A 21,985-nucleotide genomic window follows, 5' to 3' on the forward strand; every position below is an offset into this window, starting at 1 on the left:
TGGCCAAGCTCTCTGCCTGGCTTCTAGGGGAACCGAAAGCAGGGGCATCCACCAGGCGGTGGGTGGGCAGTCTGGGTTGAGTCTGGTGTGTCCCAGGAGGACTGCACATGGAAGGTAGAGCTGGGGTGGGGTGGGGGGGAGCTTTGAGAGAGTCGAGCACCTTTTCAAACCACTTGTCCTCACTGCCCTTCCTTCTCTGCCCAGGTGAAAAGCTGGTGAGGAGGAGCCATTCCTCAGTCCTTTACCCTTCGTTTTGAAGGAAATCATCAAAGCAGTCCTGTTTTCCTGGAGTAGAGGTGCTGAGTACCGCTGCTGCAGCTTCTGGCAGGTTAAAACACATGCATTTCCACATATCTTGCTGTTCTCCACCAGATTCAGGGTGTTTTAAAATCCGCCCAGCAGTCTGGACTCGGGCCTTTTTCCTCCAAAGGGCCTGACAGTCTAGAAGGGAAGATAACAGCTCCCTGCAACCCCCCTGCACCAAATTCCCCTGAATACTGTAGAGAGGCTGGTATCTGGTATCTCTGTACTGCCTTTGTGTTAGACAGTCCCCAGCACATTGCCTTGTTGTCCTTGAGGGAGGAAGCCAGCAAGCCTCCAGTTTCCTTTGTAACTTCCCAGTTCCTCTGTACATCTGCTCACCCACCCCAGTGACTCGTTTTAAAGTCCTGAATACAGGATCGAACCTCTCGTCTTCGAATGAAAATACACGTTTGGGTCTGTGTCCATTGTATGGGCACCTCTGGGTTTGGACACAAGCTCTCCAACGCTAAGGACCTCTGCAGAGGTGGCCACTTCTGGGGTGGAGACCAGCAGAGGCTCACTTTTAGAAGACCTCTCTGGACAAAATCAGTAACCTAACAAAACAAACCACTGTCTCAATGCCATCTTTTCCCCTTAGAAAAAATCAGTCCCCCAAGTGGTTAGTAGTTCAGGTCTTCATTGGCCTTCCCTGAGTGGCCCTGCCTGGTCAGAGTGGTCCTTAATATCCCTTTATCTGTCAAATGGGAACAGAAGGTGAGATTAATTTTATCGGGAATGTGAGGATTAAGTGAGATACAGCTTAGCGCTAAAGCTATACTATTATTCAGAGCCCAGATAGGCAGGCTGCTTCCTTCTCAAGGTGTCTTTTTGCTTTCCAAGCCCCCGCTGGGACGGAGTGGCCAGGGACGGGGTCCAACTGTGCTTCCAGCCCAGCGGGGGGTGACCCGGCTGCTGTCCAGGCCGGGACACAGGTGTGGCCCTGACCCCAGTGAGGGCGTGACAGGCCGACGTCTGAGCAGGCCCGGCACGCACGAGGACGAGGAGGTGGCCGAGGCCCGGAGCGTCTGCGCCGTCCCGCGGGGCCAGGACTCGGCTGTGGCCGTGGACCGAGCGCGGGGACCGGTCACGCGCCGCGTCACCGGAGCCGTGGGCCCGGGCTGGTCCAGGAGGCGCTGGGGGGCGCGCCGCCCGCCGGCCCGCCACGCCCAGGGAGGCGCCCGGGCCCTCATCAAGTGACCAGTATCCCTTCCAGGAGAACACGGTCCTTCCGAGGGAAGAGCGCTCCAGCCTGCGGCCCCGGCGCCAAGCCGCCGTCATCTCCTTCCTGTGCCGGGTGATCTGTCGTCTCACCCACCCGGAAAAACATAGTCCGCCCCCCATGCCCTTGTGGAACCGGCGGTAGCTGTAGAGACGGCGCGACTCTCCTTGCCTGCACCCTCGCCTTGCCCATGCCAAACCCTTCAGGACCCACCGAGAGGGGAAATCATCCCTGAGAGGGGACCTGGAGAGGGAAGAAAGAGAGGAAGCCGAGAGGAAGGGAGAGGCAAGGCCGGCGGAGGGACACCAAGGCGGCCGCGCAGTGCGCACGCGCGCCGCGAAGAACGAGTTCCGGTCTGGCCGGGGCCTGACTCCTAAAAATAGCCCCGGTGTGGGGATCCGTGCGCGGATGTCCCGGCGAGTCCCGGGCTGAAGGAGGCGGCTCCGGGCGGCGCGGAGTGCTGTGGCGGGCCGGGCTGGGGCTGCGGCGTGTGCGCGCCCGCCGGCTGTAGCGGAGACCCGGTGAGGGGGCCATGGGCTGCGGGGATGTGGCGGCGGCTGGGGAGGGGGGTCGGTCGGGTCGCGCTGAGATGGGGGGCGCTGGGGTGCGGGGTTGCGGCGGGGGGGGGGGGAGCGGCACGGCCGAGGAGGGGTGTCCGCGGGGCTCCGGGGACCGGGGCGAGGCTGGGCGCGGGGCCGGGCGGCCCTCGGGAAAACGGAGGGGCGCGGCGGCGCGCGGTGGGGGCGGGGTGCCCCGGGGCGGGCCCGGGGGCTGCGGGCGCGGCAGCGGCGGTGGCGGCGGCGGGGGGCCGTGGGGAGGGACCGTCGCGGGCCGCCTCCCGGAGCGCGCCACCTCGGGGGGCCCCCGCCGCGTCGCACCGCTCCTCCCTGAAAGTTGACGGAGTTCCCAGGGGGCCGCGGAGCCGCTGCTCGGTCCATTTCTCCAGCTTCGCGAACCGCGGGGTCCTCCCGCGCGCTAGACCTCCAGTGCGAGCGGGGCGCGGGGTGGGGTGGGGGGGCGGCCCTGAGATCGCACTTGAAGTTCCCCCACTTGTGCTTCGGGGAAAGGTTGGTTCGCTGGGGCGGGAGGTAGGGGTCTGAACTCTGCCGTGGAGATGTCGGTGGCAGGGTGTGTGTGTGTCTGGGGCTAGCCCGGGAGGCGGCGGGCTCCGAGCACCTGCGGGTGCGGGGAAAGGTCTCGGGGATTTGGGGGTTGCAGAAGGGACCCGCTTCCCTGCCCGCGGGGGGCGCGTGGTGAGACGGAAACTTTGCCTTTGGGTCGGATGTCATCTGTGTTTGGACAGTTGAGGATTGCAGATAGGTGATAAATGAAGACAAGTTTGGGAAAGGTGAGCCTTTTTGAATCAGCATTTCCTCCCTCTCCCTCGTCAAAGTGTAACTGTTAAATTCTTGCTCAGACCTTAAATAGACTCCTAAACTCTGAAGCTAGGCTGTCATGATCCAGTAGAGAACCGTGTGTAGATTGAATACAACCTGTATGTTGCATTAACCTGTATGTTAGTTTACTATGAAATTGGGATTCCCGTAACTGCAGTTATCTTGAAGACCCGCTGTGATGTGTTGACAACGGTATACGTATTTTAAAACTAATATTGTATAACCGTTTCCAAGTTTGTAGCGTAGTGTGTTTCCCTTATGTCTTGTATCATCCATTACCGTGTGACAGCGAGGTTGTCTAAAGCAGTAATTAGGTGTATATTACACAAGAGTACTTTCCCTTTAAGAATCCGGCTGCGTTGTTTTGGCAACTGCTAAGTAGTCTAGTTGTCAGTTTTAAAATCTATGTTACCTTGGCAGTACTTGAACAGTCTTTGGAAAAGGTAAACAAAGTAGTGTTTTTTTTTTTTTCAAACATACTAAAACGACATTTCTTTTAGTGTGAATTTAGGAAATAAGGATGAAGCAACTATTATGTTATTATGACACTTGTATATTCACTTTTGTCTTGTTTTTGTATATTTTTGGAGAGCTCTGCCTATTTCTTTTCTTATAAATGGCAACTTTTAGGGGAGACAAGTTCCCCCAAAGATGATTTAAATGATAGTAAATGTAATGTTATACAAATGGAGTGTTTACTGGAACATATCTGTATGTCTATAAGACATAAAATTAGTATTTGTTGTGGATTGACTGAACTGGAATTACTTTTAATTCTCAGTGCATATTGTTGCAAAAGTTGAGAGGATAATGTTAAAATAGTGAAAGCAAAGAGCTAAATCTGGCTATTTTCGTGCTGGCAGACGACTCTAATAATTCTCATTGCAAGAATGTGTCGAAAAATATGTATGTACTGAGACAGTCGATGCTTGTGAAGAATGGTGACCTCTCCAAATACAACTGTACTTACCATTTCCTTCAATTCATACTTTGTTAGACATAAAATCAGTCTTTCATGAAGGTAAAATTGCACTTACCTCTTCTTATAAGATATTAAATTGAAGAATTGAAGGGTGATCAAAAGAAGGAAGAGCTGAGGCTTAAAAATGATTGTAATTTAGCATGTTGAATTATGCCTTAAGAGTAATTTAATTCTCTATAGTTTATGTTTCCGCAACAGGTATATGTGACAAAGATGTTTTGTTTGGTTTTGGTAAATGTAATTGGAAATACAATTTTTTTAAATGTTGAATTGTTTCAAATACTGATTGTGTATTTTTTCACTATAGCTTTGTATTCGAAGGTCAAGTTTGCTAGTATAGTTAAATCTTAGTAGACTGTGTTCTGATTCAGGAGGGGTCCGCAATCAATTTTTTTTTTTTTGGAAGTAGCATGCTTGTTAGTCCACTTGGAAAATGGTCAGTTTTCCTCTTGCATCTTTTAGTCTGGTAAGAAGAGAAATTCATTGTAACATATAGTGATGAAAATCATGGATGTTCTGAGGTATTTAAATTTCAAACATTCTGTCTTATCATATCATATCTCCCCCTTTAGAGATAAACTCGTGGTTCATTGGAATGCTACAAAGTCTAGTGTAAGCTTTTTTATCAGTGAAGGGGCCATGAGAATACTGTTTTGTGTATTGAAATGATCACTGTTGCCTTTTTACGAGATTAAAAAGATTTCTAAATGTGTTCTTCATAAATTGAGAACTGAATGCCTTCTCCAGTTTAAGTAGTTAAAGAAAAGTAAATAGGAGAATTGAATGAATTTTTAAGCTAGGTAATCTCATGTAAGGATTCTGATTTGCAAGCCTTGAAGGAAGGCTCTTTGACTTTTTTTTAGTCAGATCTTGATTTAGATGCTAACTTTACTACTGACAAAATTAATGAACTAGCATCAGTAAAGTGGAAAAGAATAGTGCCACCTGTCCCATGGCATTAGAATTTAAATGAGATGAGTTCAGAGCTCACTGCTTGAGCCTTGATGTACAAACATGCATGTTACTCTGTCTCCTTCCTTCCATGTATCTTTTCCTATGAAGATTATATATGTACGTTTGTGTGAGAGTGCTTAGTATTTGTGACACGAAGGACTTGGTATAGGAGAAGGCTCATGTGTGTAGTTTGAGAAAATATCCCGGTGCCAGTGTCTGTTTGCTCTCAGATCGTACATAAAATGTTTACTTTGACTCTTTGACTTTAGATTTTTGATCTGTGATTGTGACTTGTTTCTAGTCTCAACTCTACCCCAATTATTCTAGAATTAGATTTGAATATAAGTAGTTTTCCAATTCTTCAGTGAATTAATGTCTTGCATTTCTTATGAGAGTTCTTTTCAATGTCTTTAACATTTGAATTTAGAAAAAAAGTATTTGTTCAACCTACCTATAATAAATATACTTGAAATAGCTTTTCATTAGTAAATAATCTCTGATATTTTTCATACTTCATTTTGCCTGGTCTGTGAATCTAAATGATTTCATCTACTTTATCTGTGTACCATATGATTAATGCATCCTCTGTTTATTTTATTATAATTAAATAGTATAAGCTCATTTGTTCACTTGAAAGTCTTATGTTATAGCATAGGCTTTGTTTAATAGGATTTAATTTAATAGATATGTTTATATTAATTTTTACAGACCAGCAATATTTGTATTAACTGGATCTAGTTGATAAATACCACATGTAATTTTAATATTGAGTATCTTAATAGCAACTGAAGGTGAAATCACAAGTATCTAAAGTTTAAAACATTAGACTGTGTGTGTGATATCGAACACCATATTTATACAGTATTGTATAGTGTTAGGTAATTTAATTCCATTAGTTAGCACTTGGTGGTGCAGAAACCAGAGAGCACTTTCTAATATAGGTGAAAAACAGACATTAATCACATTTCTAACAAATACCAGTCAAGGCATATCTTTTCTTACATGACCAAGGATCAAACCCGGGTATTATTCATGTGAGGCAGCCGCGTCCAGCCCTTTAAGGCACATCTTTTAATGGCTGTGTTGGATTAATATTATTTTTATTTTCTATGCAGAAATATGGACTTTGTGGAATTTTAAGAAATTCACAAAAGTTTTATGCTTTGAGAAATGTTTTCAGTAATGGATGTTGAGTTTGTGTTCTATGTGCGGGTCCTTTTCTCCTTGTTGTTTTTGTGACTAGCGCATGCACATGCAGTTTGGCTTGGATTTGTTTGAGATATGACTTGTGACTCTTAGAGCAAAGAGCTACTTTCTGTTTGGCCTGGTAAGATAACTTGTAACTTGTATGTTTTTTTTTTTTTTTTAAAAAAAAAACAAGGTGCTCTGGCATTGCATAATGTCGTATTTGCTTGTCTCACCTTTGGTCTTTACTCTTAGAAGTTTATCTGCTATGTAAGATTAGAATTGTATTTCTAAAATTCAGACCAATATGTCATATCTCTCTTTTTTAAAATTTATTTTATGTGTGTATTTTGCCTGCATATGTATGTATACCATATGTACCTTGTATCCACAGAGGTTGAAGAGGGTGTTGGATTCTCTGGAATTGGTGTTAAGGATGGTTGTGGGCCACCATGTGGATGCTGGGAACAGGAAAGGATCCTCTGAAAGAGCAATAAGTGTATTTAACAACTGAGCCATCTTCAGCCCTACATGCCAGTTCATTTAAAATCAAAAACAGAAACAAAAACTTTGAAGGCATATAAAAGATAAGTAGAGGGGCTGTAAGACAAGGTTAAGAGATAGCCCTCTAAAATCAGACTGGTGAGTGAAAATAACCACTCTACCTAGTGTTCTTTGTGAAGTCCTCTGTCTGTTTGAGGCCTGTTCATTGTGTGAAATTCCGATCATAACATTGACTCCATAGAATTGTTGAGAGGATTCTGTAAGGTGTGTGTATAGTAGAATGACTGATCACATAATGTTCAGTAATTTTTCCTGTACTGTTGCTGTTCTATTACTGTAGCTGCAGTTAGTCAATGGCTCACCTCCTAAGATCGTTCCATTTCAGTCTTTCCAGACTCACTGTCAGCCATTAACCTTTGCTTTCCTGCCTTAGCCTAGACCAGCTGTGTGCTCTTCACTGAAATAGCCATGTGTTTTCAAGGTGATGACTCCTGCTTTTTAACTTTCTAGATTAGTATTCTCCTGAGCTTGCTGTCTACCTAGACATCCGTTTGGAATCTCAAACATAATATGACTAGAATACAGCTAGATTTTCCTCTCCACTATTTTTTTTCTCTTCCTTCCATGATCTTGTGTTTCTAATGGCTTTTCTCACCTTAGTACATGACTTCATTCAAGCCAGAAATAAAATATTCTTGTTTCATTCTTAAATCTAATTCATCCACAAGTCCCGTTCTTCGCAATTTGTCTTTACATCTTTTATTCTCTATTGCTTCTTTATTTTAAGTTACTGTCTTTTATGTAATTTACTCCAGTAGTCTCCTGTGAGCTCTCCCACCTTCACACCTACTTCCTCTTTTTGAGACAAGCCTAGGCTGGTCTTGAACTTGCTATGTAGCGGAGGATGACTTTGAGTTCCTGATCCTCTAGCCTCCATCCCTCAAGTGCTTGGAACTCAAGGCAGGAACTTGGAGGCAGGAACTGAAGCAGAAGCCACAGAGGAATGCTGTCCGTGGCTTGCACACCCTGCTTTCTTATACAACATTGTTCACTCGTTCAGGGGTGGCACCACTAACTCCATTAACCATTAATCAAGAAAATACTTCACAATCTGATGAAGACATTTTCTCAATTGAAGTTCTTTTTAACGAACAAGCTAGTGTCAAATTGACCCCCACGGCCCCCCCAAAATTAACCAGGACACTCACACATGGATTATTTCCTTTAAGACATTTCTGTGTAGTCTGATTTGTTTAGTTTTTTTCCCTAGTTGTGGTCTTTTTCCATTATCTGAATATGCATTCCACAAAGGCAGCGAGGTCTTGTCAGTCATTAACAGTACACTGCCTGCACTTAGAAGATACTGAGTATTGGAATGAGTGTTTCTGTATCTTTGTTCACGTTTTCTCTGGTGGTTGAAATGTTGCCTTGCTTATAGACTTCCTGAACTACTTACCCTTTTAAGTTCTAGTTCAAATGTTATCTCATCCATGATCCCAGCTTTAATCTCTCTTGATGAGTTTTTTTCTCTGTTCTTGTATGCTTTCCAAAGCACTGGATTATTATTATTATTATTTGTAGAATAAATCTCAGTTTGGGGTATTGTAACTGATGCCACTCTCCTGCTAGATCAGAAACCAGCTTACCTATGTCTATATCTACCATCCTATTTATTGATAAGGAGTGAATTCTGAGGAAATGTTGAAGTTGGTTGCTCTAATCATTTGAAATAACTGACATCCCATTTTCTCAACTCCAATTTTTAAAATTTTACTTTCTAGATCATAAACCCTAACATGCATTTTCTGTAAGTATTAGCATATTTTCATCATTATTATAAAGGAAGGGATTTGAGAGCTCTTGAGGACCAGTGGCATTTCCTGAGAGTCAGTTTGCCTTCTCATAGTGTGATGGTAGCCCTGCTGACTAAAGGATGTATGTGTTTCTGTTTTGAAATGTATAATCTTATTGTTCTTACTCACCCAAATTCTCCTTGCTTCCATTCTCTCCTTTCAGTTTATCCAGCTAACTTCACATTATTTCAGAAAGGTTCCAATTTAACACAGTATTCAAGAAACACACTACTAGTTCACCTGTATTGCTAAGGAAAAACTTGAAACTTGTGGTCAACACTAGGAACCTGCCCATCATTTGTAATAGTGAAAATCATTCCACATGATAAACAGTTGACTTAGAAGTGGGCTTTTGCAAATTGGGTACTGCTTTAGCATACTGTTTGTTTTGATACTGAAGACATTTTTTGTTAATGGTGGTAGATTTAATTTGATCACGTGGATTATGAAAGGATGTGAAGAAGCTAGTGGTTAAGTTTTTCCTTTCAGATATGACTTAATTTTCCCAAATGTAAAATTTTAGTATTGACAGAAGACTTAAAAAAATAATTTTGGAAAAAATTCCAGCTTTGAGAAAGTAAAGAGTACTGCAATAACCTGTCATCTAAATTGGCCAGTTATCAACATTTGCCATATTTGCTTTATTACTTTCTTTTTTTGTTACTCTTTGTGTTTGCAGAGTGACCACAGATTCTAGAAACATTATTACCTTATTTACAGTTTAAAGCTCCCTGATTACATCTTCTGGAGGATGCCAAGGGATGCATGTTTGTTTAAGATCAGAAACACAGCTAAGACCAAACATACAGGTGCCTGTGTAGTAGTGGCTGGAAATGCTGCATGAATGTGTGTGTGCATTGCTAACAAGGAAACCACATAAGAAACATACGCTATTAACATACACTGTCAGGAACCTGCTGTGCAGCTCTCCTTTTCCTCTTCTCTTTTTTTAACCCTCCCCTTTTCTTCTTCCTCTTTCTATTATTTTTATTATTGAATTGCTTGAGAGTAAGTTACACATTGTGATCCTTTCCTCCTAAATGCTTCATCTAGTGCCTTTTAGTAACTGGGACACGTTCTTCCATAACCACTCTATGGTAGGTGTAAGAAATTTAATGTTGATATTATTATTTGATACAGTTCATATTCAGATAGTCTCCAGCTATGCCAGTAATATTTTTAATAACATTTTTCATTCTGATATTATGTGTTGTATTTAGTTGTTATAGCGCTTGGACTGTTTAAATCTGAAACAGTTCAACCATTTTTGGTCTTTCCTAACGTTAATAGTTTTAAAGAATGTAGGGTCTTTATTTTGATAGGATTGTCGGTCAGTTAAGATTTCTTCTTTTGCTTCTTTATAATTGCATTCAGGTAATGTCTTTGTGGCATAATTCCATGTTAAGTGAGGAGACGTGCTTCATCACATCTGGAGGTAGTTTAATGTCAGCCTGATAATGCTTGTGCTGTTTACTGTGATAGCTCAGTGAAAGTTTTGCCTGCCAGTTTTTTCTATTATAAAACGTGTCACCATCTCCTTTGTTGTTATTGAAGCATCTGTTTCAGTTTACCCAAAAATGTTCAGGTAATGGTTTTGGTGTTCGTAGTGATGCTTGCTTGGGTCAGGTACACACACAGTGATTGCAGATGGTGTTTTTCCTCTTCCTCCTCCTCCTCCTCCTCCTCCTCCTCCTCCTCCTTCTCCTTCCTCTTTTTGTTTTTTTGAGACAGGGTTTCTCTGTGTAGTTTTGGTGACTGTCCTGGATCTCGCTCTGTAGACCAGGCTGGCCTCGAACTCACAGAGATCCTCCTGGCTCTGCCTCCCAGAGTGCTGGGATTAAAGGCGTGTGCCGCCACTGCCCGGCTCTCCCACTTCTTTTACACTATTTGGTGAGTACTCCATTCTGTTGTGAAGGGATTTTCTTTCTCCCCTGTTTCATTGGACCAATATGAACTCATAGGTTCTTTTTTTAATCATATAGGGTTGTTCTCTATTATTGTCCTTAACTCATTTTGAAAAACATTTCAAATTAACCCACATTTGGTCAGTGGTAACTCTTTGGCTTTACTCATTGCTTGTTTTGACAAGTTCTCATTATTTTTGGATCACTCTTTATTTTGTAGAACAGTAAGATAGTCTGGGCTAATCTTAGGATTTTCTTGCTGCTATTCTAGAATTAGCTATAACATGATTTTTTTTTAATTAAAGTATTTTATATGTCTGAGTGTTTTACCTGCATGTGTATCTTTGTATCACTTGAGTGCCTGGTGCCCACAGAGGCTGGAAGAGGACTTTGGATCCCCCAGAAGGGTAGTTACAGACAGTTGTGAGCCACTATGTGAGTATTGGAAATTGAACCATGGTCTCTGGAAGAGTAGCCAGTGCTGAGCCCTCTTGTCAGCTACACCTCTCCTCCGTCCCTTTAAGTGAATAAGAGTTTAAAAAACAGAGAACTGGACAGTAGATAATGTCATCAAAGTTGCATTGTTTTAGGGTCCTTTTAACTTGTCAAGCTAAGAAATGTTCAACTTAATGTTGGTTCCTCAGGTGGTAGATTGTAGTTTGTCTTTACATTCCCAAAACTCAGGAGAAGAAAGTACCCTTCTCCACCATCAAGTCCAGGGGCCTATCTGTAGCAGGCCATTGCTGTCACTAAAGCTAAATATCCAGTCCTTTGAAATGTTAACAATCTCACGTAATGCCTGACTCTTTGCACTGATTCTTCTACTTAATTCTTCAGTGGTTGGTCCTTGTTTTCCAAATTGTATTCTGAGTTTCATGGGAGTAGGAATTCTATTTTATAAGTCTGTATATGCTCAATAAGTGTGTTTTATAATATTTTGAACATGATAGTTAGCCATATGCTTATAATATATAATCAAAATGAATCAGTGTTGTCTCATATCAAAATTAATAGTCTGATGTTGTTTAAATTTTGTGGAATCTGTTCTTTTAAGTGAGTTACTAATTCATGTTTAGTTTTATAACTTTGCTTTATTAGAATAAATGATAAACTAAATTTTTTCACTTTTAAACCATCTCTTGTGATTAAAATATATAATTATGGGCAGTGGTGGCACACACCTTTAATCCCAGCACTCAGGAGGCAGAGGCAGGTGGATCTTTGTGAGTTCGAGTCCAGCCTGATCTACAGAACGAGTCCCAGGACAGACAAGGCTACACAGAGAAACCCTGTCTCAAAAAAACAAAAAACAAAAAAAATCAAAACAAAATAAAGCAAAAACAAACAATAAAAACTTGTGGAATTTAATTTAAAAAAATATATATATAATTAATGAACACCAGTGTGTAATATTGACATTGTTGCTATAATGCTTTGCTTTTTACAAAGTTATAAAATGAGATTACATCTAAATCTTTATTAATTTTGTCACATATTGTATACCTAATAGACATTACATTTTTTTTATGGAAGTAAAATTAAGTGCCACAATGTATGGTGCAAAGAATATTTGCTCTTGAGCTAGGATTCAGAGTTAGAGTTATTTTTCTAACCATTCGGTTTCTTTGGTAATTTTACTTTAGTTTTCAGTACCTTATTTATCTGTTTCATTGAGGTGCTGGGGAATATATGTGAATAAGGCTTGTCTTTTATAGTTAACTTGAGAGTGTCGGAGATAACATGTGTTTGTATTCTGCTTTGGTTGGTTGCTTGATTTTGATGTGTTTAACACATGCAGTGTGGAATTTTGTAGAAACACATAGTAGGAGCAGTTAACCTAGTTTCAGAAGCCAGGACTACTTAGCTCCAAGGAATTGATATATGAATTAAAGCCTAATTGATACCTCTTCAACACAACTCTTGCACCCAAGGCTCAGGGAACATCTAGGAAGAGTGGGCAGAAACTTTGTAAGAGCCAGAGGACCAGGAAGTCTGCTGTGTGTCTCCAAGACAGGACAGGGAAGGTACACCCATGATACCTTACCAACATGACTACCTAAGCAAGATCCAAAGAAGTACAAAACCAATAGACATACTTAACATGGAAGGGGAATTTCACAAGGCCCCACCCATTATGAACCTTCTTAATAAAGATACACCATCCTTCAAGAAAAACAGAACCAAAAATGTGAAGAGGGAGAATAGAGCTGACTAGAACCAGATTGCTTTAAAGAAACTTGAGAGTACTTTATGATTGAGTAGGAAGTGGAAGACAGGACGTCCACCAAATAGTAGTAGAAGCTAAGGTTAAATTGAGATCAGGTTATGAAAAACCTTTAAGCTTTGTTAAGGTATTTGTACTTTATCCAATGAAAATTGACACATCTTAAGCCCAGGAAGAAATGAGTCAAAAAAGCAATGTTTGTGGGACTGGTCTAGAGCTCTGTCCGAGTAGAGAATGTACAAAGCCCTGGGTTTGGTCCCCAGCATTTGGGGCTGGGGGTAGGGGTGATGGTGACATGATCTAGTTGCACTGTGGAAACTTATCTCAACATTTGAAATGGTTGAGTTTGGTGGTCAGAGAGAATAATTAGGAGGTTTAAACCTGAAAAGGGCGCAGTAGCTTGGATAACAGTAGTGGGGAGAGGATTAAAGAAATAGATGTATTTGATATATAGAAGTAGGCCTAAAGGAATCAGTGATGGAGTGTATAATAAAGTTTGTGTGTCGGCAATTGTGGAAGGAATGGACTACTAACTGATAGAGGAAGTACAGAAGGAAGAGCAGATTTCAGATATGCCCTAGAAGAATGTAGTCAGTGTAATCTATGACATTACTACCAGAAGTACTACAGATCTTGGTAATGATATGGCTTAGGAATTTTGTCCTATAATGGGTGTTGGAAGAGGAATGGAAACGGAGATATGAAGTGGTTAGGGAAGTGAAAGGACTTACCTATTAGGGAAAAAAATTCTGAGGGTTTGTCTGCCCCAAAGCAGGAGACCCTGTCTTGATAATCTCAAGGTATTCAGTGTTTGGCTCTGGAAAATAGAAGTGAAAAATTCTATGCTATAATTTCAGCATTATCCTAAGTGAAAACAAAACACTCCTTCCAATAAAGACTTTTTTCCAAACAAAGCAATGCCCTAGGCATTAAAAGTGGCTACTCAGTAGTGACCAAATTGCTCCAGCTATTAAAACTTATGTTAAATAGTGACTATAATTGTGAAACATCAGATTTACAGATGATGGGATAAATGTTTTATATATTTACAGGTATATAATTTATGCATAATAATCAAAAAGAGGCCATGAATTTGAGAGGGGGAATGGAAGGGGCTAAAGGGAGGGGAAAAGAGAGGTGTTGAAGAGAGGAAAGGGAAGTGGGGGAAATGATGTAATTGTATTTTAATTAAAATTTTAAAATGGGGTGAATAATGTAATGGACCAGTGAACATCTTAGTATCTTCCTAATCATTATTTATAGTTCGTATTTTTAACTTGGACTTTAAAAATGATATACATATTACCAGACAGTATATGACATTGAACTCTGCAATACTCATTTATGCCCCAGCAAAAGTCATTCTGTGTGTATTTATTCTTTTATTTTTTCTAATATAACAAATTGGGTGTGAATTGGAACAAAGTGATGGGGTACTGTGCCATTGATAGATCATTTTGAATTATCATAGGAATTATCTTAATTTACTTAGTTTTTGTATAAATTAGACTAATGTATTTTTTTTTTTTAAAAATGTTCTTCCCACTAATAGACAACCTCAATTTGACTGTGGAATAATGTTAGGAGAAAAAAAAAACCTTGAGAAAATAGAGTGTTTGTGTGTCATGCAGCTTCCTTTAATGTTGGATGTCTTATAAAACCATAGTGTAACAATCAAAACCAGGAACATAATAGTGATATGGTACCACTAACCTATTAAATTTTTATCAATTTGTCTATTACTAACCCTTTTCTGTTCTAGGATCCCACTCCATTGCATTTGTTCCTTATGTCTCTTTGGTCCCCTTAACTCTCCTGTCTTCATTCTTGTCCATAAGACTTTTAAGGTGCTTTTAAGGGATACTGTCATTATTTTGTAGATTGCCCTGCTGTGTAGGTTTCACTGATGCTTCCTTCAGATTAGGGATTTTGCATTTTTTGCAGTAGTGTCTCTGAAGTAATGGCATTCTGTTAGGAGATATGTTTTGTATCCGGAGTATATAATGTCAGTGATGCTAGTCTGTTCCCTTGATTAAGGTGGTGTCTGCTGTCTTTTCTGTGAAGTCACAGTTTTATAATTGGGAAATATCTTCAGGGAGATATTTTGAGGCTCTGCTAATTTCCAGTATCTCTTCACACTCTCATCCATTCATTTTAGCATCTATCAATGGGACTTACAGCACTATGTACCACTGTGGAATTTACCTCTTGGTGGTTTTGTAGTTTTTTTCTCCCTTAACCATTTATTAATTGATAACCTTCTGTAATGAAGAGGCATTCCTTTTCCTTCATTTACATGTTGGTTCATGATTACCAGTACAGACTCAAAGATGCTCATGTTATTTTGTAGGTTATAGTCTGATGTAAATCATGTTGCTCAGATTGTTCTGGTTTGACCACTAAAAAGCTCCTCTTCTCATGTGTCCTACTGATATAACACATATTCTTTCTGAACACTTTCTTACAAGAAACTCCAGGCTTTATATTTCCCCATCTCAACTCTAGAATCATTTCTAGAGATCCTTGACTTCCTGTTTGGGCGGATGGTATTTAGAAACCCATGTCTGGATACTGATGTGTTCATTGATACAGTGAGATTTATTACTTATTTTCTTCGTCCTTTCCTCCCTTCCTTCTCTCCCTTTTTTCTTTGGTAGATGGTGCTGTAAATATATGTGTGTACACTGACTCACATATGCACACACAAGTCAGTTTTGTAACACAGCATTTGTATTCCTATTAGAGAACCATGTGGTTCATAGGATCAGCGAGGTTAGGGAAACAACACTCAGAAAGTTTACCAACAACACATTAAAGAAAGGATAAATAATTTAATTTCAGCCATGTTCAGTTAAGTAATACATAAGTACCTAAAATATGACACTTTACAATGAAAAAAATTGCTTATGTGAATGAAATGTTCCAAGTATTGTGGCTTGTGAATTATTGTGAAGTGGTAGAATTATAGAAATCAAATGAAATACTAGATATGGATATATGTGTCTCATAAGATGTGTGGTGAGCTGTTGTAACTGTTGAGTCAATTTTCCCTTTTACATCTTGGTATTTGTGCTGCATTTCCATAATGATTTGTATTTCTTCCCAACTTTCAGCTATTTCCTTGATTTCTTCATGTATTTTATCTATTTGTTTTTAATTTTAGATTTCTGATTCATGGTGGCTTTCATATCCTCTAATGCTTGCTTGTATGATCTTAATTCTGTTTAGAGTATTGGTTCAATCACTTTTTTCTTCTCCGAGGTGTTGGTTTTGGGTTGAGAAAGTATTCCCTATTTGATATGTATCAAATTCTGTTTTGTGATTTTTCTGGACTTCATTTTTAAGTTTTTCATGTTTTGAGGTACTGTACAGTGCTCATAGGGTAATAATTTTCTCTACTGACAGTGTAGAACTGTTTTGTTACTTTCAGTAATATTTTTATTTTTGTCTGTTTTAATGGAAAAGGGTTGTAAGAATTCCAACTTTATGATTCTCTCTTGTCTTGTACAGCCATGAATTTTCCCATAAAATATATTGCTTTATTATACAATTTCCAATGATACATTTTTCTTTCCTCATTTTTGCCCTTGTTCCTCTGGGAACTATGTACTTGAGAGTGTCTTTTTACATGGCACCTAGACTCTTAAGTGACTCCTGTTCCTTCGTTACACCAGGATTTTGGAATTTTTTCCTTTTGTGTTCTAATCTGTCTGATTTAGAATGGCTTTTGTGTTTTTGATGTTCTTTGAGAATGGCCCTTGAGTCCATTTCCTAGCCTCTTTTCCACAGAGCACTTTCTTACAAGAAACTCCAGGCTTTATATTGTGTTGAAGCCTGTGTGAAGCTCCAGAGATCAAGGGCAAGGGTTTCGGCTATAATGCCTTCATTCACAGCTGTTCTTCAGGAACAACATTCTGTCAAGTTATGATGTGTCGTTTTCCTTTCCATTAAAAAATTAAGTGTAATATTTTAGAATAAGTTATACTACCACCATTGCACTCTGAAATCTCTATTTCCATCGACTTATACTGTCAGGTGCTATAAAGCTTTGTTAGGAAGAGACGTGGGCATTCACCTTCTATTGATGAACTAGCTAGAGGCTCTAGAATGTTTTGGAGGAGAAATAAACAAATCAAAATTAGATATTCATGCCCCAAAGCATGTGCATGCTAGTTCTGGATTATTATTAGAATCATAATGCTTTTTTTCCTGAAAAAAAGCAAAAAAAACCCACAAAAGACAAAGTTGTTAATTTAAAGGCTTATGTCCATAGTATAAATTGAAAATGCCTTACTTTTTACAAATATGTGAGTTATAGGACCAATGAATATATATGTGAGTTATATTCAGCCAAGGGTGCCCTGTGGTACTTTTTATTCTTACAGCAGTCTAGTCTGTGGCACTTTCCAAAAAGATAACTTCTGATGTTAAATCCTTGAAAATCAAGGTATAATGCTCCTTCCACCTCTTTTTTTTTTTCCTCTCTCGTTTTTTTGTGGTCTTGCCCATTATACATTGCCTCCAATTTATAACACAAATAAAAATCTTTTGATGTTAGTGACTGCTTAAGAGTTATCTACCTGCCTTTTGAGTGCTATTTAAATGTAATCAGTATGTATTCCCATATGCTGGTCATTGGAACTTGACTTAGAAGCTTTAACTTGTTTTTATGGTTTCTGTAACTCTTACGCAGGCATTGCACTGCAGGCATTCTTGTGAGATGGGCTCACCACTTCTGCAGTTTGAGCACATCTTTTGTGGGCCATGTGGACACAGATTCATGGAGTAGATCCAGCTCCAGGGCATGGTTCCAGATCCATGTCCACTGGAAAATGCACATCTTGGATTTCTTTCTTCCTTATTGTTCTTTTGGATGAACACTTGCCAAAATTAATATTTTTTATTGATTCTCCCCCAACTTCTTGTATTTTGGCTGAAGTCTGAAGTTCCCCAAGGTGATTTCTTTTGATTTTGTTCCCATCTCCTTTTATGGGCTTTATTCTTTACCCTTTTCTACGGTCTTAACCATTTTTATAGCTTTGATTTAGAATAGAAACATACATGATGTAGTTCTTTGCTACTAAGAGGTAGCGGTGTAGGAAAGGTAAATTCTATTAGTTACTATGCTTTACTGATAAGTGTCATGTAATTCTTAGACATTATGATGGGTCACAGAGTTCAGGAAGGAAGGGTATGCAGGTAATGGGGGATGCTTCATGAGGCATTGATATTTGAGCAGGAGAGAAAGTTTGTTTTCTTTTAATTAAACATGTACGAAAGATATTTTGCACAGAGATTTTGAGTAAAAGAGTCAAAATTGAAAATCAGAGCTGTATATAGGCCATATTTTGTCTAAAATGAAAGACTTTTCAGAAATAGATGGTAAGGGTGAAAGAGCTTGAAGCCACACTGTAGTTCACACAAAGGCCTGCATAGTAAGTGTTGGATTTTGTTCTTGTGGTGAAGAAATTAGAAGTGTGAGTCTTCTTTAATATGCTTGTAAAAGACACTAATGCTTGTCCTTATCAGTAGAGATTTATTTCTTAAAGAATTAGTGCTCAGAGTCACTTTTTACACAGCATAGTGCTAGGTTCGTTTTTTTCTTTGACAGAAATAGAGAATATGTATAATTGAAGTAGAAGTCACAGGCAAAGGCTACTTAACTTTTTCTCATTCTTCTCTCTACTCTACTGTCTTCTTGATCTCTTTCTTCAGACTACCTTACATGCAGGTTTTTTCTTTAATTTTTTTCTTTTAAAGTTTTTCAGAGTTGAATGGCTTTCATGATATAGTTGTGGATCATGTATATTCTTTGTTGGTAACTCAAACTTTTGGAAGTTTTAAATGAAATCACATCGTTTGTACTCTTGTGGGGCCGTCTAATCATTTGGATGCCATCTACCAAAGTATTGGGCCACATTCATAGCTCTTCTGGTATGCATTGAAGCCACAGGTTGGACACTTCTACAGATATCTGCCTACCCTTACCCTCATCAGACTGCTTTCCCAATTTATCCATGTTTGTTGTATTTGAGTGATATGTTCCATTTTGTCTAGGTTGCATTTTCTGCATTCACTTTTGATGGATATTTTGGTTGTTTCAAGTTTGAAGCTAAATTATGAATAAAATCTGAACACTTGAATGAATACAATTCTTTATACAGACATACGTTTTCATTTTCATGGGAAAATACAAACGAGTAGGATTCCTGGTCACACAACAGGTTTCCAGTGTAATACTATCTCAACCAGCAATGAGTGAAAGTTTTAGTTTTCCCATTATTTGTGTTGTATTGTCTGCCTTTAAAACTGAGCCACTTTAATTAGTATATCCACATATCATGCTATAACTTTAAACTGCATATCCTTAATGATTAATAATATTTAACATTTTTTTTTTACTTACTGGCTATCCACATTTTTGGTGAAATGAATCTTTTATTTTAAGTTGGTTTCTTTGTATTTTTATATAAGAAATCTCTATATTTTCATGATAGGTTGGGCTTGGCACACACCTGTAATCCCCATGCTCTAGATGCTGAGGTAGATGGATTGCCAATTCAAGGCCAGTTTGGGTCACATAGTGAGATCCTGTCTCATAACAAACAACAAATTCAAACAGGAAACTAGAACAGTCCCTGATAAGCCTTTTTAAATTGTGTCCATTGTATTATGGATAATTTTTTTTTTTTTTTAAAATCTCAGTGATTTCTTTCAAAGAGCAGGTTTCAGTTTTGGTTAATTTTATCTTTGTCAAGTGTTTTCATTTAAGGTACCTGGTTTTTGTACACTATGTTGACAAACCTATGCCTTTTAGCAGAATTAAGAAAAAATTAAGGTTTGTGAAATATATACCCTTTTAATTTTTATTTATCCTTATACACACACACACACACACACACACACACACACACACACACACACCACATGGCAGATCAGTGTGCAACTTGCAAGAGTTGTTTCTCTTCTTCTACCTTGTTGATTCCCATTATTGGACTCAGGTTGTCAGGCTTGATGGCAAAGAGCTTTTACCTGTTAAGCCATCTCACTGGCCCCTAGTTAGTAGAATTTTTGTCTTGTGTTTACTGTGATTCATTTTGAGTCAATGTTTGTAAATGGCGATTAATGTCATTGTCTGTTTGTCCAAGTATCATTTGTTGCTGAGACTTTTATTTCCCTGGTACCTCTGTTGAAGATCAGATGAGAGAGAGAAAGAAAGAGGTGAGGGGAAGGAGGGAGGGAGGGAGAGGGGGGAGTGTTCTGTATTCACTATTTTCAACTGATTTGTGTGTGTAGGTGTTTTAATTACAAGAACACACTATATTACATTGTCTTAAAATCAGGTAGAATAAGTCCTTATATCTTTGATTATTCATAAGATTCTTTTAGTGGTTGTGTTATTTTAAACTCTGACCCAGTAACTGGCAAAAGCAACAGAAGGGAGGAAGGATTTGTTTTGGCTCCTGGCTTGTGGTCCAGTGGTATGGAAGGTGTGGTGGTCAGAGTAACTCTTGGCTGTGGTGCTAAGAGTATGGGGCTGCTTGCTCACTTCTGGGGAGATGAGGAAGGAGAGATGGACAGGAAGTGTGGCTATAAGCCTCACAACCCAACCCAAGATATTCACTTCCTCCAGTTAGACCTTGCTTTTCAAATGTTTCAGAACCTCCTAAAACAGCACCAACAACTGGGGGCCAACTGTTCAAACACATGCCCCTGTGGGTGACTTTCTGTATTCAAAGAGTATACCATAGCCTTTGTATTATCAGTTTCGAATTGCCATGCCAGTTGTTTTCATTTTTTGTTTCTGAGCCAAGGTCTCCTGTGGGAGACCTGCTCCCCCCCCCCCCCCCCCCCCCCCCCCGCCCGCCCGCCCTAGGGTATTCTTGAGGAGGGTTAAGTGAGAAATATTTAGATAGAAGGATAGAGGGGAGAGAAACAGAAACACAGGATAGCCTTGGGAGGGCGTGGATCAATATCCAGCCCCTTCTGTCTCGTCTAAAAGGACTTTTTATAGGAATGCCAAGGGGAGGAGTAAAAGACCTCCCCCTAGCTCAGCCAAGTGTAGACCCTTCCTAGGGTTCACCTAGTAACCATGCACATGGTCAAGCAATCCTCTAATGCAGCCTTGCTAGGGAAAGCAAGGTTAGATCTCACTAGGAAACCTTTGTGGGCCTCCACAATTCCCCCCTCTAGATATAATAAAGGATCTCCCAGGCTCCTGAGATAGACTGTGCCTGTCTTAGGTTGTCCTTCTTGATTGATCTTCCTTAACCATCATGGAGATATACTTTCCATCAAGCATACTTTGGCTTAGGTTGGAAGCTGTCAAGAAGAAAGTTGCCAGTCTTTGGCTACCAGCCTCTGGCTGGAGGGGGTACAGAGCTTAACTCAGCTGTGGCCCAGGTCCCTACTAAGAGCTTGCAAACATCCACGGAAATCTCCATAGCTGCCACACCTCCCAGTAAAGGAGTAGAGGATAATAAAGGTAGAATATCCTTTTTGGAATGAGTCTAAGGTGATTATAGCAGTCTCAGCAGCACCAATCCCTTTTACTGGATCAAAACTCTCCTAATAGATGTTCAATACAATTTTCAAGAGACTATTTTGATTCTCAGGAGAAAGCAATCATTTCAAATCACTTCAAAGTATCCATTCAAGTAAAAAAAAAGCAATAAAACCCATGCTAATTATAAAAACTTTTACAAACTAACTCGATTGTGGGAGGCTTACTCCTTTGTAGGAGACCTACTCCTTTCTAAACAGAAATAGAGGAAGAGTGGAAACTTTTAGGAATAAGATAGAAAAGCTCCCCTAATTATGACACTGCTTAAGTTGTCCAGGGGCCACTGAGATCATAAAATTATATTTTAAGCTATCATAAAAAGTATTCAAATATTTCTGAAGGTAAAAGAGTAATAAAAACTTCAAGATGCTTCTAATGTGATTGATTTTAAATTTAATTTAAATTAATTAATGTTACCTAATTTGTCTGGACCTGACAGATATTGATGGAGTAATAAAAACAATTTATACTTACATTCAACATTTACACTTTTTACAAACTTATATTCAAAAGGAAACTTAGCAAACATCTAAAAGAGATTTCTTAACTGAACTGTTACATTTTCTTTTTTTTTTTTTTTTTTTTTTTGGGTTTTTGAGACAGGGTTTCTCTGTGTAGCTTTGCGCCTTTCCTGGGACTCACTTGGTAGCCCAGGCTGGCCTCGAACTCACAGAGATCCACCTGGCTCTGCCTCCCGAGTGCTGGGATTAAAGGCGTGCGCCACCACCGCCCGGCTACATTTTCTTTTAACAAGACAGAAAGTACACAAATTATTTTTAAAGTTCGGAGTTTATAGTCAGCTTTGATATTATTCTGAAATTTTCTTGAGAGTTTGAAGTCAGAGCCTAATTTATCAGTGGCTCTAAGCTTGACTAAGGGTAAAATTCTCTTTTCTTA

At 39.7% G+C, this 21,985-nt stretch overlaps 1 protein-coding gene across 5 annotated transcripts in view; it reads left to right on the top strand.

The window, feature by feature from the left end:
- The first annotated feature begins 1,858 nt into the window (after nucleotides 1-1,858).
- Mef2a (myocyte enhancer factor 2A) overlaps nucleotides 1,859-21,985 on the top strand; it is a 132,764-nt gene continuing 112,637 nt past the window's right edge. For 2 of the 5 annotated variants that reach the window (XM_059273105.1, XM_059273094.1), the window contains exon 1: nucleotides 1,864-2,043. The gene's annotated coding sequence lies outside the window, so the exon portion shown is untranslated. Of the gene's footprint in view, nucleotides 2,044-21,985 lie in introns of all 5 variants that reach the window. The other 3 variants (XM_059273093.1, XM_059273095.1, XM_059273096.1) reach the window with 3 other exon arrangements.

This window comes from Peromyscus eremicus, chromosome 1, assembly GCF_949786415.1.
Source record: "Peromyscus eremicus chromosome 1, PerEre_H2_v1, whole genome shotgun sequence".
NCBI classification, from domain to species: domain Eukaryota; kingdom Metazoa; phylum Chordata; class Mammalia; order Rodentia; family Cricetidae; genus Peromyscus; species Peromyscus eremicus.